The sequence below is a fragment of the Lampris incognitus genome, chromosome 3, assembly GCF_029633865.1.
Source record: "Lampris incognitus isolate fLamInc1 chromosome 3, fLamInc1.hap2, whole genome shotgun sequence".
Classification (NCBI taxonomy): domain Eukaryota; kingdom Metazoa; phylum Chordata; class Actinopteri; order Lampriformes; family Lampridae; genus Lampris; species Lampris incognitus.
In genome coordinates this window covers 70,920,202-70,941,322 of record NC_079213.1, presented here as the reverse complement: position 1 = coordinate 70,941,322, position 21,121 = coordinate 70,920,202, and the positions used below count along the sequence as shown (strand labels likewise).

Genomic DNA, 21,121 nt, shown 5'->3' with positions numbered 1-21,121 from the left:
ACATACTTCCTTAAGCCACCTATGCATACACCGGTACACACAAGCCCTTGTTCTGACAATGCCATCCTCTGTGGTGCAATAGTTCTGTGTGTGTGTGTTTTTGTTGTGCGTGGTACATGCTAACTCCATCCCGACAAGCACATGAAATGAATTTCACTATGTCACAGCAAACACAGTTCCTGGCTAGATGTTTTGGTCAGGAAATGCTTCTCTGGTATATATCACTGTGGCAAATTCCTGATGGCATTCCTGCAACATCAGCTGCAACGCAGACAAAATGACCGGCTGCTCCCTCAATCCCCCCGACAATGTGCCATGGGTAATTAATGACCACATTTGCGGTTCATTCCAAAACACGAGCTGCATAAACAACTCTGGGAACGAAGAGGGAAAAAAAACATTCTGTGAGGGGAAATTATAATGAAGGTCTGATAAAGGACAACACAACCTCTTATTTTCTGTCAATACAAGAAGAACTGAGCGGTGGCTGAACTCATATGACAAAAAAGGGGTTTCTGGAAGGAGCTTAATTGTCATACTAAGGACAATGATGGCTAAAGGTTTGGGGGAGAAAAACTGAAGTCAGATTACGTTACGGTGCAGACTTTGGAGGTCTCAATGAGGGCAATGCATTCTACAAGTGCATGTGTGTTCCCCTCTAATCTGTTTCTCTTTTAGCATGGGAACTAGACTGTCCTGAAATCCCATGCTCCATGTGAGATCTTGTTCGACAGCAACCACACCACTGATATGAGGATTTATTTCACTTAAAGAGTATGTAAGCACTTGCTTTTAGCCTGCCCGGGAGGGCTAACGAAACAGAACTCCTTTATCGACCCCTCCCTGCTCCTTCCTTTCACCATTCTTTGTTTCCCCCCCCCCCCCCCGTCTAATTGGTTGAGGCGACTGCTGATGACTGCGATGGGTCTTTGTACAGCATTTGTAAGACGGCGGTACTCTCACTCTCCTCTGCTTCCCTCCCTCCCTCATCCAGTTCTCCCTCTCAACCTTCCACATGGGGGTTGCAGCAGTCTCGTCACTCTGCAGGCCTTTGCTTTCATCTTTTATCATGTAGAGAGAATTGTCTGCCTGCAGAAAGACGGATAAAGGGAGATGGAGGGAGGAGGAGGTGGCGGAGGTTTCGACACTGAGGAGAGAATAGAGCAGACGATGGTTGTCAGGCCATGCAGAGAAGGCTCTGGAGCTTCAAAAGGCGAAGACAAGGGTAGACAGATGAGAATATAAGGGAATACTGAATATATGACTTAAGGGCTCTTGAACTTAACCAGTTCAAGGCCTTTGGTGTGCGAAAGCAACCTCAGTCTAGCAGCTGGACTCATTCAAGCATGCTAGTGGCAGGTTGTACACTGGCTAATGGTTAAAGAAACACTAATTTAGCCCGAAAGCTTGTTAACTGCCGATAAGCTGTCACTGATGAAATGAAACTTTAATGTCTATCGACCACAGGCTATATCAGCAGGCCCTCTCTCTCAAGGGCCATTGATAGGTTGACAGAACGGGGGGGAAAAAAACAAAAAAACAAGTACATTTTTATGGCATGATAATGTGGTTATTGAGAGGGTGTATTTTGTTTCTGAATTTTTGGGGGAAAAAAATTAACAATGATAGTCGATTGCCAATACTGTGACTTATAACAGGGCTATAGAAGGCACACAATTTATATATATATATATATACATATATATATATGTATATATATATGTATATATGTATATATATATGTATATATGTATGTATAAAAAAATCCTTTTTATTTTTCCTCCCTCTCTGTTATCAATGGGTTAATAGAGAGGCGCTTGAAATTACGTCTATTTCTCTCCTCGTCCAGTAATAGCCTACTGTATGTCCAGATAGTGCTGAAAAGCCAAAAGTAGAAGGATGACTCTGTTTGGCTCCTGATCAGAAAGCAGCTTCTGTGTTGTTGCAGAAAATTGAATTCAGTCATGAGTTATCGCTTCCCTCAATAGGGTAATACTGTTGTTTGACTTATAAAAGGAGGTGCACAGGGGATGGCAGAACATGTTAAATGCGAAGAGGCAGAAAATACTTACAATACCTGTTTTATTGTGGTTACTGTTACTGACTGCACAATCTGCCAATTGCACAAGTTTACCACTTACAATACCCTACTATTGTACAGACTATTGTGTACTGTAGCACGCTGTCCAACAAAGTATATCCAAAGTCTGCGATGCCCATTTTTGCACATGTATCCTGTTCTTGCACTTTAATTTCTCCAAGTATTTTTAAAAGTCCTTTTATTTTCCACTTGTGTGTTGAACCGGCAAAACAAACATTTCACTATGAGAATACATGTGAACGTAGTTTCACATACAACATATAAACTTGAAACATGTAAACGGAAGCCTGACAATAATTACATGTGCGATATGTGATGCGGGATATATTCATCAGGTTTTGCTTATTTTTTCTTATACAACTTGCATGTTTACTTGGACCTGGAAGTTATTAAATTAGTTTCTCACATGGTGCCAGAGCTTTGAGAAAACCTTCTGATATGATTCTACCCATTTCTAAAAGGGTTTGTTTAAAATATTTTTGAAGTCAATCTGTGGCTGCTATGGACAAAGGAGCAAGGCTGCTTATTCTCCAACAGTCTTACCTGTTCAGACTCGAGGGCCATCTCGCTGGCCTCCTTGATAATATTCAGCCTCAGACCATACCAGCTGACTGACCGTCTACATGCTAGAGACCTCCTGTCCCCACCCTGCTCTTCATTGGCCTGGAGCGCCCGCGGACACGCCATCTTACCAGCACCTCTCTCACACAAACAAACAAACACACACACTCAAGCACCCCGGAAGCAGCGACTGCAGGACTGCTGCTCAACCCTACTGGAAAGAACACTTTTAATAATGCCTAATCCGTAGGGGAGATTTAGCATTTCGCTTTTTAATTGGTGCTTTTTGTGACCATTTCCCTCCTCCATTACATCTGTCTTCTGCTTCTGTTATTTTCTCCCTTTCTGTTTTGTTAAATCTTCTCTTTAACAAGCACAATTTGAGCAATTTGGACCACGAATAACACCCATTTTGTTTCAACATTGTTGCACTGGCAGAAGACCAGATTTCCCAAGTTGCTTAGCTTCTAAGTGTATGTGTGTGTGTGTGTGTGTGTGTGTGTGTGTGTGTGTGTGTGTGTGTGTGTGTGTGTGTGTGTGTGTGTGTGTGCGTGCGTGCGTGCTTGGGGGATGGTGAGGGTGGTCTGAAACCTGAGGAGGAAAAGCGAAATTTCTTCTTTTTTTTTCAGCCTGGGTACTTCTGGGTTATCAATATTTCAAAAGGCTGAGAGAGGGAGTGAGAAGGACCCCTGCAAGGCTGAAAGTAGCCAGAGGAAGAGAAGAGGAGAGGAGAGGAGAGGAGAGGAGAGGAGAGGAGAGGAGAGGAGAGGAGAGGAGAGGAGAGGAGAGGAGAGGAGAGGAGAGGAGAGGAGAGGAGAGGAGAGAAGAGAAGAGAAGAGAAGAGAAGAGAAGAGAAGAGAAGAGAAGCAGAGCAGAATCATTCCATCATGCTAAGAGCCACTGCCTCCAAAGGGCCCCATTATAACCAACCTCCAATATATGAGAAAATGATGAAGTAAAATGACAGAGAGAGAGAGAGAGAGAGAGAGAGAGAGAGAGAGAGAGAGAGAGAGAGAGAGAGAGAGAGAGAGAGAGAGAGAGAGAGAGAGCTATCGCCCTTAAAAGCAATTCAGCAAAATAAAGAAACAAACAAACAAAGGGAGGAGGCACAAGGAAGAAAACTATGAAGAGCATAGCAGGATATGAGACAACACATGAGACCTTCGAGGGTTAAGGACAGCACAAACGAGTTAGCTCAACATGACCCTTTATGTCCCTGTATGATTTATATTAGTGATTACATTCCCCAGTGCAACAAACAGAAAGAGACTGCCACACAGCACTAACACACAACACTGCAGTCTGTCTGAGAGAGGAGAGCAAGGCCGCTCCTTTACGGTGCCCTCGCTCAAAACTAAGCCGAGTTCCCATCAACAGTGTCAGACAGACAACCTGGCTGGCTCCACCTTAACCGCGTTATTCAAACATCAAGGAAACAAAACAGAATGGAGGATGTTGGATTTGTTTGCAGAAGAAAAATATATTTAAGTTGATTCTTTCAGATATCTAAGTTGAAACTTTGTGCTTCATATCAGTGCTTGCAAATAGAGTGGTTAATCATTTGTGGAGGAATGTACTTAAACTTGAAGTTAAACCTAGGGGTGTCCGAGTAGTGTAGCGGTCTATTCCGTTGCCTACCAACACCGGGATCGCCAGTTCGAATCCCCGTGTTACCTCCGGCTTAGTCAGGCGTCCCTACGGACACAATTGGCCAAGTCTGTCTGTGGGTGGGAAGCCGGATGTGGTTATGTGTCCTGGTCGTGGCACTAGCACCTCCTCTGGTCAGTTGGGGCACATGTTCAGGGGGGGAGGGGGAACTGGGAGGGGGGGAATAGTGTGATTCTTCCACGCGCTACGTCCCCCTGGTGAAACTCCTCACTGTCAGGTGAAAACAAGCGGCTGGCGACTCCACATGTATCGGAGAAGGCATGTGATAGTCTGCAGCCCTCCCCAGATCAGCAGAGGGGGTGGAGCAGCGACCGAGATGGCTCGGAAGAGTGGGGTAATTGGCAAAGTACAATTGGGGAGAAAAGGGGGGAGGGATAAAAAAACAACTGAATTTAAACCTAAAAACAGGCATACGTGTAAGTCATTGCCATGGGAGTGATTATGAAAATAATAAATATTACTACCACTGCAGAACGATCATAAACTTTTCCTTTTGGGAAAAAAACCTAAAACAACGAAAAGCACAGCCCTCCTCCTTGTAGTATCTTAATCTATGAGAATTAAAGTGTAATCTATTAACATCTGAAACAAAACAAATGTCCTACCCCCCCCCCCAAGGAAACCCTCCCCCACCCATTTTTATACTCCATCTACTCCACCCCCTCCTTACCACCCTCCAGGTACAATCTACAACTCTGACACACACATGCACACACTCTCCACCCAACACTCATATCTGGAGAATCAGTCAAGCACAAGGAACATCCACCCTGGTTGAGAGATACACAAAGAGAGAGAGAAAGAGAGAAGGGGGGGTGTAGAGATGCCCCGTGGGCTTCTCATGCACCCCTACTTCTTGTGTCCCTGACATTACAGGACTGATTTTTCTCTACCAGCTGGTCTTTCCCATCTCTTTTCTCTTCCTCTCTCCCAATGTCTGTCTTGACAGAGGAGAGAGAGAATCCCCCCCCCCCCCCATATCTCTACTGCCCTGACCAAATGCTGGGGATATTTATTGTCTATATGCTCATATTATGCCATCATGACAAAAGACATTATGATGGGGAGGGTGTATCCACTGTATGCATTTTATCATGTTACAATGTTACAGTTTCATTTAGCAGATGCTTTTATCCAAAGTGACGCACATCTGAGAGTTAATACAACACAAGCAAGGATCTGAGGATTGCGGCACAGTGGCCCAGTAGTGAGCACTATCGCCTCAAAGCAAAAATGTCCTGGGTTCGAACCCCGGGGTGGTCCAACCTTGGAGTCATCCCAAGTCGTCCTCTGGGTGGCGTTTGCATGTTCTCTCTGTGTCTGCGGTGGGTTTTCTCCGGGTGCTCCGGTTTCTCCGACCATCAGAAAGACATGCATGTTAGGGTTAATACTGTCTGTCCCTTGACCGCAGCATGGCAAGACGAACTGGAGTTGGTCCCCGGGCGCTGCACGGTGGCTGCCCACTACTCTTAGCTACACAGCTCGGATGGGTTAAATGCAGAGTGTAATTTCCCTACGGGGATCATTAAAGTATATAAAAAAAAACCAATCTAGTCAAGGGACAACAACACAAGCAAGTGCCAAAAAACTAGGTTCAAGTCCAATAGGACATAGGTGTCAACAGGCAGTGCACAAAGGCAATGCATAGGATGCATCGAAGCATTTTTTGTTTTGTTTTGTATTTTTATTAATACCATCAGGTTTACTTGTTTTGAAAAAAGCAAACTCTCGGGTTTGGTTGACTTAGCCAACTTAAAATATTTCAGTAAAAGCTGGTTCAATTTACAAAGAATTTTTGACCCAGTTCTCTAAGAAATTGTCCTTGTGGAATCCCTAACTGGTGGAAGCTTATCTCCATTGTGTGTGTATGTGTGTGTGTGAGAGAGAGAGAGAGAGAGAGAGAGAGAGAGAGAGAGAGAGAGAGAGAGAGAGAGAGAGAGAGAGAGAGAGAGAGAGAGAGAGAGAGAGAGAGAGAGAGAGAGAGTGTGAGTGTATGCGAGAGAGAGCGAGAGAGAGAGAGTTGCTACCCAGACAGAATATGTCAGCACAGGGCGGTGATCCAGATTTTAGGGTGTATGCAAGTTAGTCACAGTCAGGCTTTTGTTAATGGGAAAAAAAAATCTGCCCGTGTGTTGCTGTGAATGGCAGATAATCCTCAACTGGCATGCTTCTCACACCACAGAGGACACGTGATCATGGGTGCACGCACGCACACACACACACAAAAACACGCACACATCCCAGAGATTAAGTCCTAAAACAGATTTGATACTGTATGTTACCATGACTAAAGGTTATTGTAACAGGACTTGCTCAATGACATCAACACTATCGTGCGTTTTGATGAACGTCTCACAGAAAAGATTGATGAACTCGACAATACGGAGTGCTACCTTCGAGATTAGCTTTAAATCACCACAGCACACAAAAAAGGGGCGGGAAATCAGGTATACATGCTAAAACTCACAAAGGTTAAGGATTAGTGCGACCCCTAAATAATATCTTCTTCAGAGCCTCACCATGTGTATTATGAGCTAATCAACGGAAAAACCAGTACGCCTCGAGCACTTGATTTAGGGCAGACAACAAAGCAACCAGGCTGTGTTTGGTTGGACTCAGCCACTTCAAGAAGGACTGGTCTTTAGCTAGTCCTGAGGAAGCCCTTAGAGGTATTAAGAGTTTTAAAGAACCCACTCGCACTTTAACCTCACCCATAAACCATAAACACAGCCAGCTAAGAGGCATTACGGACAGATCCAGGACTCGGAGTGCAGACATATGAATCCCAGTCACCTATAGCCATGGCTAATTCTCCAAATCCCTCTGTGCAACACAAAAGCTATAAACAATGGAATGCTATGTTTTTTGGCCTCCCTTTTTGTTCTATTTCTCACTCTGGTCTTCGTCTTCCCAATTTTCAGAGCAACTATTTACTTGGTCTCTCACCCTTGACCTCCCTCCATCTTTCCCCCCCATTAGAGTCACCAAGAATTCTTGCACAGTTGTGTGCTGACATCATTTGACTTTTCACCCTTGCCCTCTTTCTTTACAACCTCCCCTCTCCATCCCAAACTCTTTCACTCAGCTGCCTGAAATAACCCAGGGGTCACGCTGCAGGATTCTCTCGTTGGCCTCCAAACCACTGGCAATATGTCTTTTCTCTCCATCTCTCCCTTGCTGTTTCTGTCTCTCCGCAATTCCTTCTATCTGTCAGTAGACCACAGACAGAGCCAAGACAGGGTGAGATACTAGCGACACGACCTCCTACCCCAAGGCTGTCTGACTGCGAGGCTATCAAAAGTACACAATAAGAACTCTAAAATGACAGCAGTTGTGAAGCATACTCCATTACAAGTGTGTCTGTCTTCTCTCGGTTTAAGCATAATCCGAGATGTGTGTCCTGGAGCTATCCTAGATGCATGAAATGGGGCCCAGGTTATGTGTTGTTTGTGTCAGTAGTGCTGAGAGTTTCATCTCTCCAGTCTGTACTGGTGGCCAGAGGTGGGCATCCACACAAAGGGATTTAGAGGAAGAAAAGACCCCAAAACACAGTGCTGTTGGCCAGACGCAGCGCACACACACACACACACACACACACACACACACACACACACACACACACACACACACACAACATCTTGATCTCCATGCTAAGGAACAAACACACAAACACCTTGGCTCAATCAGAAACACAAAAACAAGCACACAACACAAATTAGTTTCTGTCAGTGCGTGCTAAAATGCTCCACATTAAAATATAAATCAATACTGCTTGGCATCTAAAGGGCATTTATGTACATGATGTCTATAGGTTTCTATACACGAGTCTACGTATACACGAGAAACTGCATCTTCAGTTTTCATTAAGTCATATTAAAAATATCAACTGCCTATCCCATTCTAACCAAAAATTACATTTTCATTTCTCATATTCTTAATAACAACAACAATGGGGGGGGGGGGCATGTCCCCAATGCTCACAAGAATTCTCATAAATCTAACATACCCCATTAAGTCCCTAAACAAGATATATTTGCATAGATTATTGATTGCTTTTTTTTTTACACAATGAAACTGAGAGGAGAAAAAAAAGTTAGCTTTAAAATATGAGGGAGGACAGGTGGTGTATAGGCACGAAGCCCAAATGAAACTAGACCAAATCCAGGTCATCCATCCCTCCCTGCCTGGCGCCCTCATTCTAGGCTTAGTTTGTCCCTACAGAAAGCTGTTAAAAACAGTGAACGTTTTGTGCAACGCAACGCTTAATACTGTCTAAAGTGTATGTAGGAACCTACGGTATTGAACATATGAGGAAGATAAATGTCGGAAGAAAGAGAGAGAGAGACAGGCGGGGGGGGGGGAGGTTATCTGAGGTTGAGCGCTGAACGCAAACCAATGATCAGTCTCGTGAAACTCTAAAGGAGTTCATGACACCTTGGAAAAGAGAGTCACCGTCCTTTTAAGAAGTAATATTAACAAGCCATTCTGTCAAAACATGGTGTTTACTTTGTTTATCATATTTGTTGGCTTGTTATTCACTAGGCTGTGGCGTCACACTGACTGTAAACAAGTACTGCTGACCACCAGCAAGACACAGAACAAGGTGTGTGTGTGTGTGTGTGTGTGTGTGTGTGTATGTGCGTGCATGCGCGCACCACTGAAAAATATGTCAAAGAGTGAGGGTATGCAGGGCTGACGAGTGCGACTGTGTGTGATCAAACAACGACCGTGCTGTGTAAGAGTATCGATACACTTCCGACCAGAAGAGTGCACTCAGTAGAGCGCAGATCTCCGCCAAGCATATCTCCCCTTCTTCAGCACTTGGACTTGGCAACAAACCACTCCCTCTTTCGCCTACCGGGAGAAGGGAAAATACGGAGGCACTGCCTGTGTGCGCCCCCTTCTACGGTGCTCGGACTCGGGTAAAAAGCCAGCTGAGGAGTCAGCACTCAATTGCGGTGTAAAACAGGGTTTTCAGAGGTTTTGAATTACTGCAACCATGAGAGACCCTCGATCATAGTCATAACTGTGCACAAAATCATTAGGCTGACAGGCCCAGTCGTATGCGAAACTAGCAGCGGACTGATACGTGCACACACGGACTGAAAAAACAGCCTTTTTCCTGCCATTGTGAGACTTTTGCACAGTGCCAAAGTTGACTGAATGGGAAATGTAAAAAGAAAACGTTTGTAATGTGCAGCACTCAAGCTAAAAAAAATCTACTTAATAAGAAAAACGTTTTGCCTGTCAGTCTGTGGATGTGCAGCCTCCTAGGTGGACACTTGCACAAATGCGACCAAGTCTAATATGAACTTGCACTTTCCAAAAAGAAAAGGTTTTCTATGCGACTCTTTTAGTATGACCCTAACCCTGTCTTTATTTTCATAATATAATAAAGCTGGGGAAAACCATTTACACCCACGCGACTCAAAATCTACAGTTGACTCGGACCAGGCAGCGACAAGAATATGCAACAATCCCTGTTTTGGCTGCAACCTAGAGGAGAGTTGTCCCCTTATAACTTTCTCATTTTTTGAATTATCCAAATTCTTTTACTCTCTTATGATCATGTCGCTGCCTGGTCCGAGTCAACCGTAGATGTGAGTCGTGGGTGTACGTGGTTGACTTAGATCGGGCAGCAACAGACAGCAGCATTGGTTGAGCGAGCTAGAGAGTGAATGACGAGAGAGAGTGGCGATAGCGAGAACAAATGTTTTTCGAAAGTTTAGAATCACCGCAACCATGAGAGGTTCTTTATCTTAAAGCCATAACTGTGTACAAAAAAAAATTAGGCTGGTAGTTTGCGAGATTAGCTGCAGACACACGGACACACACACGTGACCAAACACATTCATATTAATGCATTATTAGCAAACACATTATTATCTCCTCCAGGCTATCCACCTGGCAGGGATAATGATGTCCTGCATGGAGACAGGTGCGAGACAACAACCCAACACAGGCTCACATAAACTCATAAAAATCAACTCAAAATAGAGGGAGGTCAGAAATCTGTGGTAGAGGATGGCAGTTATTTCAGTCCCTTTTCCCAACCGCATCGGTCACTGAATCCTATTCCATCACGAGTCTACAGATTCACAACGTTACACTGCGCAAACGCACCGAGTGTTAAGCATGGTAGGTATGCAAGAACGTGTCAGTTAAATAACATTTTCTTGATCCCTTACCAGCACAGTTACATTGGGATCAATACCAACGTGCACAATCTGTCACCTTACGTGCCACAGGAAACATGAACTCCCGTTTCGTTGATTGACAGATTAATCCTTACCTGTAATCCCCTACGTCTCAAAATGCTGGAGTCGTCCATGGTCGTGGCGAGTCAGGTGACGTCTTCCTTTCAACACGTGTCTTCGTTTCAGAGCTACGGACAACCTCCTCGCAAAAGCTAGGGTCCCCGAGGTGAAATCTTAGGCACTTTCTAGGGAAGACTGGCCATTAGGAGGAAGCTACGTCATAGCCTCTCTCTCTTTCCCCCCCGCGGTCCATTGGATGTCAACAAATGTTCCAGACGCCAAAATACGTCTGTGTCTTCTCTAGATGGTGTCTTCTATTCCAAATGTGCCCCCCTCATGCATTTCTTATTTTTCCCGGATCTGTGCAATACTTCAGCAGACCTGTTTTCATTTCCAGTACAGCTAAAAATAAGTATCTCACTGCCTGAAACTCGGTCGGTTGTTTGAAGAACCTTCTTGCACACGCTTCAAAGGAAGTTTAAACAGGGTGTTTAATTGAAAGAGAATTTAAAAAAGAAGTGGATGAGTTCCTAATCAAGACTTCCCTGTGTGCATAATGTTCAAAAGCAAAATAAAATCCAAGGCTTCGGGGAGATTTCGTTTGGCGGACGGTGCATTTGCATTCATCTGGCGTCTTGTCTTCCTCGGTCATAATGCAGTGCTCCTTTCAGCATACATGGGCAGCACAGATTTGCCCCTTCACAACTGCTATGCCTGTCCCACAAACTCTGACAAAAGAAAAAAAAGAGAGGTGCGTGCGGTAGACAGAACGCAGTGCATTTATCTGATCCTGGCCAAGAAGCAAGACGTCAGTCCACCGGGTTTATTTATTTTGTTCGTTTAACTCGTTGCCTTTTCTTTTGTTTGCTCCAGCTTGCTGTAGATAAAAGACAGCCTGGATGTGACAGCAGAGAAGCCAGCAGGATAAACGAGTGAGGAGTGTCCTCTCCTCTGCTTTGCCTGCTCCCCTTCTCCCCTCTCCCCCCTTGCTCTCCGTCAGCAGAGCACGTGTTTTGTCTCTGAGATCGGCCCCTCTCCACCTCTCTTCCATTCATCCGTTCCGAACCAGGCAAACACCCTCGCTCTGCCTCCCTCTCTTTTCCACAGAGGCAATGTGTACATTCACAGCTCTTATCTGCTTTTTAATACCCCCCCTCTCTCGTGCCTCTCTACCCCCTCTTCTCTCTGTCTGTCCCCCAAAGGCACTAGTCCAGAGGAGACTCCACTCTTTCCATTATTCATGGGCCGTTTGCAAGAGAAATTAATGATGACAATGGGGCCTCAGGGGGTGGATGGAGCTGGGGAAGAAGGGATGGAGGGAGGCATAAAGGGGGAAGGCACCGGCTTGCTACCGTCTGGCTTGATTAAGAGCTGGGCTGTAATGAGCCCCCGTGCACACACACGCAGTCCAGACACGCACAAAGTGCTTGTGGCAGGCAACCTCGCATGTCCAAAACACTGTCCCAGCTCCCCCACCCTCCACCGACCCCGCTCACCAGTAATATGCTGGAGAGTTTTAACGGTTTTTCAACTGGGGTGCCGGCCCCAATAACAGAGTGACTGAAGGAGTGTGTATGTGTATGTGTGTGTGTGTGTGTGTGTATGTGTGTGTTGGCTATCCTCCCAAGGCACAGGCTGAATAGATGAGTGAGGTTAACCAGTGAGAATCCAAGTCATCACACAGCTTAAAAAAAAAGGACTTCTCTCTTTCTCAATGTCTTCAGTCTCTCTTTCAACCTCTTTGTCAGTGTTGTGTACTTTCCACTTTTAGAGGCAAAAATAATATCATCAATAATACTACCACAGACATCAGCCACACTTGAAGCTGCTGGATGGGCGGTGATAAAGGAGGAAAGAAGAACAAGAGTGTTTGTTTGCCGGCAGTGGACCACTGACACAGAGACAAAATGAGGCACCTTACTGTATCTCTCCACGCCAACAAGCTAAGCTGTCGGTTTAAAGCAGGCAAAAAGCTTAGGAACTCCCACACACGTCAAAAGACGTACACACGTGCACTAAAGTCACACACGCGCCGCTGTCAGCTGCATGTGTCTTTCGCACACAACAGTCATCTCTTTATCTCGCTGGTCCTCTTCAGCATCCCCTCAGTCTCTTCAATGTGCCTCAGTTTTCTGTCCATTCACTTAATCCAATGAATACAAAAAGGAAGGTATCCGGCACAGCTGGGAGTAATCAGGGGACGGGGTGAGGGAGGGAGGGAGGAAGGAAGTGTTGAGTCGTCTTTTTCTCCCTCACAGTACACAGATGCGGCCTCTGCGTGTTGTTCTCAATCCTCCTGGATACTCTAGGTCGATGGCTGGCGTACGCCCTTGAAGTGGTCTGTGACAGCAGGTGCACATCCCAAATTTGGACCCCACCGTATTTTCCCCCGGAACAGGGGGTCTCTGTGCATATGGAGGATCTTCAGCAGCTCTTCAAATCTCTTCTTCTCTCTCTATGATGTCTCAGTTTGGACACATGCTGTGGCACCTCCCCGGTCTTCTATCGTGCTCTCCATCCATCGCTCTCTCTCTCTCACTCACCCCTTCTATCGCACACTTCCTCGTCAGAGGAGCCGTTCTGGGAGGACAGCCAATCACATGGATGCATGAGGCAGGGCATTTGCATGTAATGAATGAAAGGACATGTGCTCCGCCTCCCGCTCTCTCTCCACTACTCGACACTGCGTCGATCGCTACAGCCTGCTCGTCTCTAATCAAAACAAGGCTCATGCCAACAAACACACACACACACACACACACACACACAACACAACACAACCAAATGTGACATTCATAATTTCTCATTGTGTTGGGATGAATTAATCTTGAGTCAACTGATCTGAGGCATAAGCTGATTACTGATTCAACAGGAAGAATTTAAATATTGTCAGGTCTCCGCTTGTGCTTAGCAGCTCCCGTCGCTAGCTCTCATTTCTTTTCCCTTCCATTTCTGCTGTATCATCACCCCTACCACCGGAAACCAATATCATTAATCTGGAAAACTGGTCTTTAATTACTCTGAGACACTAATTTTATTGAGATACAGTTTGTTTTGAATTTTTGTATTTATTTATTTTTTATAATTTTGGCTCCATTTAGTCTCACTTTCCCTATAATTTCAGCAACCAAGCACATCCTTCTGTCCATCTTTTGTTTATTTGGACATTTAGGTGATTCTCTGAGTAGCTGTGTTGTGAAAGGCAACACAAAAAAGCAACATAAAAAAAAACAAAATAAACATTGAATTTGCTTGCTTGAAAGAAAAGGAAAACAGACAAAGAGACATCCATGTATGGACAGAAGTGAGGAGAAGGGGGATGGAAGGGCTGAGAAGAGACAGTGTGACATCCTGTGAGCATGGTGAAAAGGGGGACATCTGAAATACCATTAGTCCCCGCAATACATGACAGACAGACAGGGACAGACAGAAACCTATTGGAGGAAAGAAGGGAGAGTGAATTCTAGACATACTAGAACAACAGAATGAGTAAAGGATTGGTGCTGGGTAAAAGGCAAAAAGAGGGGGAGAACAGAAAAAGAGGGAGAGAGATTTCAGGTCTCCCATGCTCCGTGTCAAAAACAGAGGGAGACCAATCTACTGGTGACTCACTAAAGAGAGAAAGAGAGAGACGATTAAGACAAGAACAAGAGAAATTAAAAGACTAAATGAGGAATATGTCAGACTGGTGTGTGTGTGTGTGTGTGTGTGTGTGTGTGTGTGTGTGTGTGTGTGTGTGTGTGTGTGTGTGTGTGTGTGTGTGTATGTGCGCACATGCACATGCACATGTGCACATTTCAGTACAGGGAGCCCATTTCAACCTCTTCTCTAATGAACACATATTGATGTGTGCAAGACATAACAGTTAGTTGCAAACGCCGTCATCTCTGTGAAGAGAAGGTGAACCCTGACTAATGGCTATGAGAGAATGTGACAACCCCACCTTGTTCTGTTCTGGCTGCAGCTCCAAGTCAGACGCTCCGTGTTAATGAAAGGAGAGGCCAGAGGCTGGGGAATGGGGTCATGCTGAAGGGTGAGGAATGTTCACAAAGGTTATGTGACTGACACTAGGTGGGAAGCTGGCTGGCCGAATGGCCGATGGCTGGCTCAGTTTTTTGACTGGCTGGTTCAGAGAAGATCTGGTTTATTAGGTGGTTGCAACTTTGTTATGGATGGCTGACAAAAGTTGCCGACTTAGCAGTTAGTTGGCCTGTTCAAAAAATCCTGTGGACAGGCCAACAAAACGGATGATTATTCAACTGCATGACTGATCGCGCCGAATACACCGTTGCTGGGTGTGTGTGCAGGCAAGGTTAAACCTAAGGTGTTGTGTCATAACTGAGTAGGATGCAAAAATCAAAAATTAAACCCAAACTATTCGGTGTCCTGAATAATGCACGCCTAGCATGGTCAGTTCGTTTACAACACCCCACAAAAAGCAAAGATGCGATCATATAACATAACGCCACAATGCCAAGGCCCGTTTAATATACACACTCTGAAAGAAAAAATAATTAATTCAGTTTGCCAAACAAAAATAATGTCATTAATGCAATTTTTTTCCTAAATACTTCATTTTGTTAATATTTAAAGACAACCTAAAGGTAAACCAAGGCTCATTCCGTGACCTGCAAATGGTCAAAAGCAACGGCGCTAAATTTATTCTAAAACTATGATTAGTTTAGGAAAATAGTTGAGTGCAAATTTGAGCATAAACGAAATGAGAAAAGGAACATGTAGACTGTGGTGGCAGATAAGAGCAGCCATGTCCCTTTTCTTCTGCTCCGTGGACAACTAATTAAACCTCAAGCCTGTCTCGGCACCGTTTTATGTCTCTACCTTATTAGAGGAGGTTAATTCAAATGTATGTCCAAAATGCCCATCAATGGGAACGAACTGCCCAGGACAGTGTTTTTCTCCCTCCATCATCATCTCTCTCTCTCGCTCTCTCTCTCTCTCTCTCTCTCTCTCTCTCTCTCTCTCTCTCTCTCTCTCTCTCTCTCTCTCTCTCTCTCTCTCTCTCTCTCTCTCTCTCTCTCTCTCTCTCTCTCACCCTTCCAACTGGGGAAAAAGTCCCCCCACACACACACATACACACTCTCTCTGCATCTAACTGACATGTAGCTCGCTGATAAGGGGCTATTTTTAACTGACCATGCCAACTAAATGCACCCTGTCAAAGCCAGGGACACACTTATCGGACCTCCTCTGTGACTTTAAAAGGTAGTGAGAACATCGCATCGGAGGGATCCCATATCGTGTATGTCACTGATTGAGGTAAGCCACTATCAATATCAATAGAATATTCTGTTCATTCCGGTTAGCTCCACAGCATACAGGGACATTGAATTTTGCTGTTAAATGCAGCAATTACTTCACCAAGAACTGCCAAAGAAAAAGTTCCCATATTGAACTAAAAGTAAACTGAGATGCTAATTAGCTAATGAAGTCCATCTGGGTTAGCACCTGGCAGCAAACAATAATTCTCATCAGGGGACCATATCAAAACATTCCATTAATGAGTAGACAAAAAGACACTAGCTAAGACGTAGACACACACACACACACACACACACACACACACACACACACACACACACACACACACACACACACACACACACACACACACACACACACACACAGTCATGGAGGAGTTTCCACTGGATACTTTTAGGCATATTACCTTTCCATTCTTGCAGAAACTGTAGCTCGCCGACATGCAAATGTATGCCATCCATCCATTATCTGAACCGCCTATCCTGATCTCAGGGTTGCGGGATGCTGGAGCCTATTCCAGCAGTCATTGGGTGGTAGGTGGGGAGACACCCTGGACAGGCCACCAGGGCCATCATAGCCCCCCCCCCCACACACACACACATTCATTCCTAGGGACAATTTAGTACAGCCAATTCACCTGACCTACATGTCTTTGGACTGTGGAAGGAAACTGGAGCCCCAGGAGGAAACCCACATAGACACGGGGAGAACATGCAAACTCCACACAGAGGACGACCAGGGATGACCCACCAAGGTTGGACTACCCCAGGGCTCGAACCCAGGACCTTCCTGCTGGGAGGTGACCGCGCTAACCACAGCGCCACCGTGCCACCCAGTGTCAGTGGGAAGAAATGGATTTGTGATGAATTTGATAATGTCTTCCGTGACATGCATATCTTCAAAATGCCTGTCAAATTCAGCTGCTACTACTATGGCCCTTAGTTAGCATTTGATGATTCTGATCACAAAAAAACACAATGACTTTATCTTGCGTGCGCGCGCGCACGCACGCACGCACGCACGCACACACACACACACACACGCGTGCACACACTTCTAACAGTGTTTCCTACCTACATCACTATCACTGCTCACTCTGCTGCACCCTCACATGTGGACGTACGTAATACATGCATGTAGTATCAAGCTGGGGAATATAGTACACGAGGAGATACAGCTATGTGCCCATATCACTTTAGACATAGCAGAGGCTGAGTAGAGCTTCATGAATATAGATAAGCTCTTATATTAGTTAGTGGTCCTTCACTGCAATATCGCTTTTTCTCTAGCCGTTTTTCTGCAACCCTTTCCACTGGAGGGTTGTAAACATCTTTTAAAGAGTCCCCCTCCCTTTGCAGTTAGGCCGTTTAAGAAGGGAAGATTTACAAGGCCAAACCACACGTGCACACATACATATATACAAATGCACAAAGACGCCCACACACACGCGTTGTATCACTTGCATAATGACTAAGAAGGTAAAAAGGCTAACTATTTGTGTTGCTTCTTCCATCAGTTAGTTGAGTCAGTCTACCGCTGGCTTGTTAAAAAGACTTCCTCCCATCCAGCTACTGCCTGGCTAGAGGACCGGCTGATATCTCTGATTAAATCCTATGTACTGAGACACCCAGACCAAGTACAAGAAGAGTGAGAGAGGACAAACAAACCATGATGAATGAGACGTGTGTGTGTGTGTACATACACACAGGGTGTTGTGATGCGTCTAGTGTAACAGTGTGTAGTTGGAGGGAAGGTGCATGTGTTCTTCCAACCCGCTTGTGTCCTTCCTGCCCTTAGCTTGCTGCCGCTGGCTAGCCTTTGTGGCGAATAGGGAAGCATCCTAGCGTGTAAGCCTTCCCTTGCCAGTACATAGCCTCTCCTTCACCAAGACTCCTGCCAGGCCTCCCCGTGGCCACACGTGGTAACTGGGGTCTTGCGGCCCCAGGCTAACTTGGCAGAGGATCTCGGAGCAGCAGTGGGTCCCAGAGATATGGTGTGCAGGCCCACCCTGGTGGACATGCCCTGGCACCTATCAACCACTGCCCTGCTGCCTTGTGGGTGAGTCTGGGAAGACATAAGGCTAAGGGAGCTTACCCCAACAGAAAAGCAAGCTGTGGCGGTACGCTTCAAGGTGGTTTCCGAAAAACTGGATTTCCAGCAGCCCCCTGCAGTTGTGTGGAGGTGCCGGTCGTCTAGGGATCCCCCTTGCCATCGGAACCATCTCCTCTACAATCAAGTCATGTGGCGTTGGGAGAAGCGCACCCCCCATGCCACTTTAAAAACCATCTCTGCGCAGGTATCTTCTGCTATCTGAGTCCTCAAAGGACCCACAAATAGAAGAAGATGGTCATCATCGGGCACGATGGACAACCAGCAAGCAAGTGTGTGTGTGTGTGTGTGTGTGTGTGTGTGTGTGTGTGTGTGTGTGTGTGCGTGTGCGTGTGTCATTCAATAGGTGGTGCCAAACAGTGATGTTTATGACTCTAGAATGACTTTTAAACAAAATATTTTCTTGTAACAAAGTCAGTGCTATTTAGCCGTGTTTCCGCCCGAGGTTGTTAAATAAATAGGCTTCCTAAATCCAGAATCACTTGAGAAAAAAATCATCCTGTGGAAATATGGGAGGAGTCTAGAAGAGTTTATTAGCATAGGGCAAGTCATGTCCTCCTTTGCTCCTTTGTGTCTGTTAATATGGGCCAGGCCCGGATTAACAGTGTGGTGCCCTAGGCTGACCACACTTGAAGTGCCCCCCTCCTCCCACCTTAAATGTAAAAAAGTGAAATTTACTATGGGTATAAAGACCATAGATTTACATGAACTCATAGCTAAAGTAAAGGCTCAACACACATACTACCAACCAAAAAAACCTTGCATCATAGATAGACATGGGCCTATAAATGCCATACTGGGCCCACTGAGGCGAATTTGTAATTTGTGATGATGTGCTACACACATAAAATTGACTTGACTTGACATACTAGCTAGCCCTTACACTGATGCTCAAATCTGAATGCAACCCACATCCAAGTGCAACACATCAGGCTAAATATCATTACTTCCATCATAAATGCTCTGTAGTATGAGGCCTATATGCAAAACCATTACAGAGTATGTCTTAAAAATATCATCCCATCCATATACCAAATGAGGCAAGCCCAATAACGACTACTGCAAGCACCCATTTCAACAGATGGATCATCATAGAGGCCAGGTGAGGGGATATGAAGGTATATAGCACATTGAGACAATGTACTGCAATGTGTAGGCTATTACAAATTATGGTTCTTTTGTCGTTTTCAGAAAAAGAAATTAAAGGAATGAAAACAGAATAGTGATTTCCTTTTCATTTCAAAATCCACAAACAAAAAGGTATTTTCGTTTCCTGGTCAGAAACGGCAGATACAACATTTATAAAGGACTTGATTTTCCTTCTCGCCCTTACAAAACAGACAAGTACTTATTGTACTTATTCCACACAGGTGGGTGGATTAGTAAAATGGTCTTTGGACATATTTACTATCAGCAATAAATGGAAGGAAGCTAGCTACCTGTCTGTCTGTCCCGTGGGGACCAGACGAACAATGCCACACTGCCATTGTAACGCACACTGTGGTCGGAGGGGGGATTACACCCGAACAGGCAATGCACTAGTTAACAAAATAAAGTGTCGCTCTATCTCGCTGTTCGTCACCCTCCCCACCTCCGTGGTGCTGAAAGATGCACAGATAATATGACAAATATTTTAAAATATATTTTAAATATTTTAAAAGTCTAGTCATTGTCTTAATCATTTGGTGCCGTGACCCCCCCCCCCCCCAAGCATGGTAAATTGCTGGTGCCCCCGGGTACTCGCCCCATGCCATATATGGATAACCCGGCCCAGATGTGGGGAATACTTCAGACTACCTGAATTTAAAAAGAAAGAAAGAAATGCACTCTACTGCAACAACCAATAGCCATAAAACCACAACAGACATTTCTGGTAAGACAGAGTTTGTGTCCATGATGACTGTCAAGAGGACTATTTATATATAGGAGAGAGAGAGAGAGAGAGAGAGAGAGAGAGAGAGAGAGAGAGAGAGAGAGAGAGAGAGAGAGAGAGAGAGAGAGAGAGAGAGAGAGAGAGAGAGAGAGAGAGAGGAAGCTTTGTGTTTGTGCATGTTTAAGTAAAAGTCATTATTACCAAGCAAGTTTGCGGAGAAAATTTGGAAAAACAGTTGTCAAATGTTTTCTGCGAAACCTGTATCTTGAGTTGACGGCACATTGTGTGTGTGTGTGTGTGTGTTGAGGTCTGTGCATTATGCAGACAGGTTGCATGTTTTTCTGTCTGCATGGCTTTCTGAGTTTTGTCTGCGATTGTGCTGATGGCAGCCTATTTCTGCATATGAGTCTGTCTGCCTCTCCAGACAGGAGGGGAGAAAGCTCAGCCTGCATCATTTAAGGATGGAGGCATTTGTTTGTCACACTAAGCTCTGATAAAATTATAGCGCGGTGAAGTCTGTGCATGACAGAAGAGGGTTGTAAATATTTTATGAAATAGTTTATTCATGTGTGTGTGTATGTGTGTGTGTGTGTGTGTAGACATGCGTGTCTTTTTTGTATGCAAAATATTGTCCCATGGCATCCGGGTGGCATGGTGGTCTATTCCATTGCCTACTAACACGGGGATCGGTGGTTCGAATTCCTGTGTTACCTCCGGCTTGGTCGGGTGTCCCTGCAGACACAATTGGCCGTGTCTGCAGGTGGGAAGCCAGGTGTGATTATGTGTCCTGGTCACTGCACTAGCACCTCCTCTGGTTGGTTGGGGCACCTGTTCGGGGGGGAGGGGGAACTAGGGGGAATAGTGTGATCCTCCCACGTGCTACGACCCCCTGGTGAAACTCCTCACTGTCAGGTGAAAAGAAGCGGCTGGTGACTTAACGATTACATTTGAAGGATGAGTTGGCAGGCAGTTGTGGGTAAAGAGGGAGAAAAGGAGGGGTTCCGAACACAGCCTTAAGGGGCATCTGTGCTGAGGATCAGAGTGGAGGAGGTGTGGTCCCCTAATCTAACAGACTGAGGTCTGTGAGTCAGGAAGTCCAGGGTTCAGTTGCAGAGGAAGGGGTTGAGGCCAAGGGAGAGGAGTTTGGTGGTTAGTTTGGCGGGGATGACAGTGTTGAAGGCAGAGCTGTAATCTCTGGACAGCATCCGGATGTATGTGTTGCTAAGTACAAGGTGGGTCAGAGCAAAGTGCATGGCAGTGGCAATGGCATCC

General features: G+C 45.3%; 1 protein-coding gene and 1 long non-coding RNA gene across 2 annotated transcripts in view; one reads left to right on the top strand and one right to left on the bottom strand.

Annotated features, from left to right (window-relative positions):
• Positions 1-21,121, bottom strand: part of mast2 (microtubule associated serine/threonine kinase 2) — a 228,622-nt gene that overhangs the window by 111,105 nt on the left and 96,396 nt on the right. The window lies entirely within an intron of this gene.
• LOC130110668 (uncharacterized) overlaps positions 15,841-21,121 on the top strand; it is a 30,613-nt gene continuing 25,332 nt past the window's right edge. The window contains exon 1 of the long non-coding RNA XR_008810052.1: positions 15,841-15,864. This is a non-coding gene — a long non-coding RNA (uncharacterized LOC130110668). The remainder of the gene's footprint in view (positions 15,865-21,121) is intronic.